This window comes from Acanthopagrus latus, chromosome 9 (assembly GCF_904848185.1).
Source record: "Acanthopagrus latus isolate v.2019 chromosome 9, fAcaLat1.1, whole genome shotgun sequence".
Taxonomy (NCBI): Eukaryota; Metazoa; Chordata; class Actinopteri; order Spariformes; family Sparidae; genus Acanthopagrus; species Acanthopagrus latus.
The window spans coordinates 30530377-30534550 of record NC_051047.1 but is presented as its reverse complement, the minus strand read 5'-3'; positions in this window follow the sequence as shown (position 1 = coordinate 30534550).

The following is a 4174-nucleotide window of genomic DNA, read 5'->3' as shown; positions in this document are numbered from 1 at the left end:
TATGTTAAGGCAACAACACACACACACACACACACACACACACACACACACACACACACACACACACACACACACTCTCTATCTGTGCCACTTGGTCAAACAATTGTTAATTGTTACCACTCCAATCAGGAAGTCAGCACTAAAAGACCACAGGTGAGGTCCTTTTTTTTTATATAACAACAATGGAAGAGGTTGAAGAGAGAGGAAGAGGAAGATGGAGGGTGAGAATGAGAGGGGGAGGAAGAGTGAGAGATAGAGCTGGTAGAAGAGGTCATGGCCAATGAAGACAACAACTGTCAAATGAAATCAGAGCAACCTTAGTTGATCGTGTCATCGATCACAGGCTGACACTGTGAGAGGCTGAACAGAGTGCAGTGAGCTAATTTAAGGCCCTCCCACACCGCCCAGACTCAAACCAACAGCCAGCTGTCTTTACCTGACCACTCTGTGGCCAGATGTGCTGCCAACTCCACAGTAGCATGTACGTTGGGCACTTGTGTGAGATGCAACAAGTGGGTGGTGCTATTCTCTCGTGCCAGTACTCCAAAAGAACTGCAGTACTCCAAAACATGAAAACAGGAAATGACTGAACGGAAAGCGCACACAGAATTCCCCCCTCCGTGTGGTTCCAAAAGCTTCCAACGCAGCTGAACACACTGAACAGATCTGTTCCTGAACTTGTCCAAGTCTCCCCAAATGTTTCAGATGTGCAGGGGTTGGGCCGTGTTCCTGCCTTTACTGTCGCCTCTGTGATCTGGACATTCAGACTGCAGTACAGGTAACCAACATTACTTTCACACTAGTACACCCTGTGTCACAGTGTATCAGCTGGATGACACCTGTTTACTTCATGACTAGCTGATGTCATACACACACTGTACAAGCTTCTGTACAATTTACTCTACTCTGGAAGAAATATTCTGAGTCTGCATGGGCCACGCTCTATATTTTAGTATTTTTGTTTTTCTAAAGGACTGAGAGATGCAACCATGGTGGAAGAAGGGGCCAAATGTTGTCTGGGGTACAGGAAGCTGCCATTGTAAACTTGGTTTTGGAAAATAATGAAATCAGATTATGAGAAATTCAAAGCAACATCATCCAAGACAACACCATGTTCAACAACATTCAATGAGTCAGTCTGTCCACATCGGCTCACATTCTCGAGTGAAACCACATCAGAATGAAATAACTTTATCAGGAGCCTTTTGAGACTGACTGACTTCTGTTCTTTGTTTTCAGAGAGTGCTGGAAATGGATGCTCATGCAATCCTACTTGAGTTCATCTTTATAAATGAAGCTGGGTTCAACCTAGCAAAAACCAGAAGAAGGGGAGGAAACGTCCACAGATCCATTACGTTCCTGGCCAACATGGTCGAAACATCACAATCACTGCCATCTCCAATTCAAGCGGTGTCCACCACCGTCATGCCAGCCTTGGACCATACAACCAGTGTTGGGGCTCCTTACTCAAAAAAGTACTATATAACACATTACACATTACTCTCAAAAATAGTAATGCCTTACATTACATCAGGGGTGTCAAACTGATCCAGTAAAGGGCCATGTGGCTGCAGGTTTTCATTCCAACCAAGCAAGAACACACCTGATTTGGATCAGGTGTGTTCAAGCAAGAACACACCTGATTTGGATCAGGTGTGTTCTTGCTTGGTTGGAATGAAAACCTGCAGCCACATGGCCCTTTACTGGATCAGTTTGACACCCCTGCATTACATGGTTACTCCCTGAAGAAAGTAATAAGTTACATCACGCGTGACATTCTTTCTACTTGCATTATAAAATCGCCTGAGATGCAAAAGATGGAAGTAGAACATACAAAGAAGGAGTGTTCTTTAGGCTCTTTATTACCATTACAGTTTTTACTCATTGCTTGAACACTATAGACACATGCATAACCAAAGTTACATAACTTGAAGCTGTTGTTACTGTACCTTAAACAAAGTGTAACCATACCTTAAACAAAAGCACTGCTTTGCACTTTAGTTACAATTCTGCAACACATTTGCTCCTGCACACTACACACCATTTCATACATAAGACACACATGAAATCTTAGGGTACCACTGGGAAAACACATCTATTCAAAATACTTAGACACACACCTGAAAATACTTACTTACAAAACTGAACCTATCAGCCAGCTACAAAAAGGCCCCAGTTCAGCCATTTTGAGAACTTTGCTGTACAGGATAGACCAGAGCAGCCGAAGTTTGTTGTAGTCCAGGATAATTTTAGTTTCCATCGTGCTGCTCTGGTCCAGAACTGGTTCACCAACTATGATCAAGTATTGAAGTTGTGTACTTGCTCCCTTACTCCCCATCTCTAAATCCTATAGAGTCATTTTTTTTTCCACTTGGAGATGGCGTGTATATGACCGCCACCACATGCCTGTATGCCTCTTCTGCAGGCAGTGGAACAGGCCTGCAGGGACACTGAGGTAAGGTCAGTCCAGTGATGGAGGATATTCTCCCTGATGCTTAGTGAGAGAAGACATTGCTTGTGATGTTGATGAGATCCTGTGGCCAGACAGACAGACGGCAGGATCCATAAGCCCAATCGTGCACAATTGTGTTTTACTGTTTACAGTAGTGCATTGTTTTATTGTTTTATTTTTGCTTTAACTGAATTTACTGTATTGTAAAATACATAACTGTAATTCAATGATTTTGAATTGAGTATTTCATTTTTTGGTTGTTGTGAAAATGTGGCTTCTGTGGAACTGAATCAAAACAGTGAAAACAAAAGACTGCAGTGTTTTATATAAAGTAGACTAGTGTGTTGCTGCTGATCTGAAAGTGTGTTCATATGATGCAAGTGGGTATCATTTTGTCATCAGAGTGACATTTTGACTGTCCAGTGAGATGCTGCCTAGTTATTTTTCTTGCTTCTTTTTTTTTCCATATTTTTTCTGCACATTTTTTCTGCAATTTTCTTTTTCAGTTTACTGTTTTGTGAGCATATTTTTGTTCACTCCAATGTAAATATATCTGCTGTGCATATGTTGCACTGACTTGTTTGGTGAAAAAATAAATAAATAAATATATGTTTCAGCAGCATGTGTGTGTATCTGCAAATATTTCTGTGCATGTGAACTATCTGAAGAATTCTCTACAATTTGAACTATATTAGCATTATGGCAAAGCATAATGAAGAGGAGAGTGCTTTTCATTATGCCCAACAACAGTGTAGCTGCTTAGACAAAAGTCTGGTAATATGAATGAAATGTGTGCCATTTGGTGCAATGGTTTGATTTTGATAATGCTTTATGTAGTTTTGGTTGCAGCGCTTCATTTTGCAGGATGTATGAGGTCTTCTGCTGTGGTTTTGTGAACTGTGTTTAAGGGATATTACGGTGTAAATTGAATCCATTAATCCATGTTCTAACACACAGTGACACCGAGTATGACCCCCCCCAGAGATAAAGTTTGCGGACCGCGAGCTTACGTAATTTTAGCATCCTCAGAAACAACCGCACAACAACAACGATACGCTGCAATAAATGGGTCCAAGTATAAATCGCCACCAAAAAGCCACAAATAATGCTCAGAACAGCACCAAACTTCAGCAACATAGAAACAGGGTCCCAGCACATATTTCAACGCATCAAACATTTGATATCGTTGCCGGATTTGTTGGAAAAGATCAACAAAACTCACCTCTCCAGCTGCAGGCTCGTTGTGGGGAAGCCCTGTGAGTCGATTACCGAGTGCAGTAGAGTTCAGCAGCTCAGTGAATATAATTACTGCGGGACTCTACTGCACTCAGTAGGAGGCTTCTCAGGTGGTGAGTTTTGTTTATCTTTTCCGACGAATCCGGCAACGATTTATACTTATATTAATACTTGGATCCATTTACTGCAGTGTATTGTTGCCGTACGGTCATTTCTGAGGATGCTAAAAACTATGTAAGCTAGCGGTCCACAAACTTTATCTCTCGGGGGGGGGTCGTACTCAGTGTCACGGTGTGTTAGAACATGGATTAAATTTACATCGGAATACCCCTTTAAGTATTTTGATAAAACCAGCCTAGTTTGCAAAATTGACTTTTAGTAATTGGAAAAAAAACTGTAAATCGGGTATGACACATCGGTGTTGGTGTCTGTCAGTGAGTCACGTCCAGACAGCAACACAGTGAAGAAATCGGGTCAAAGTGGACC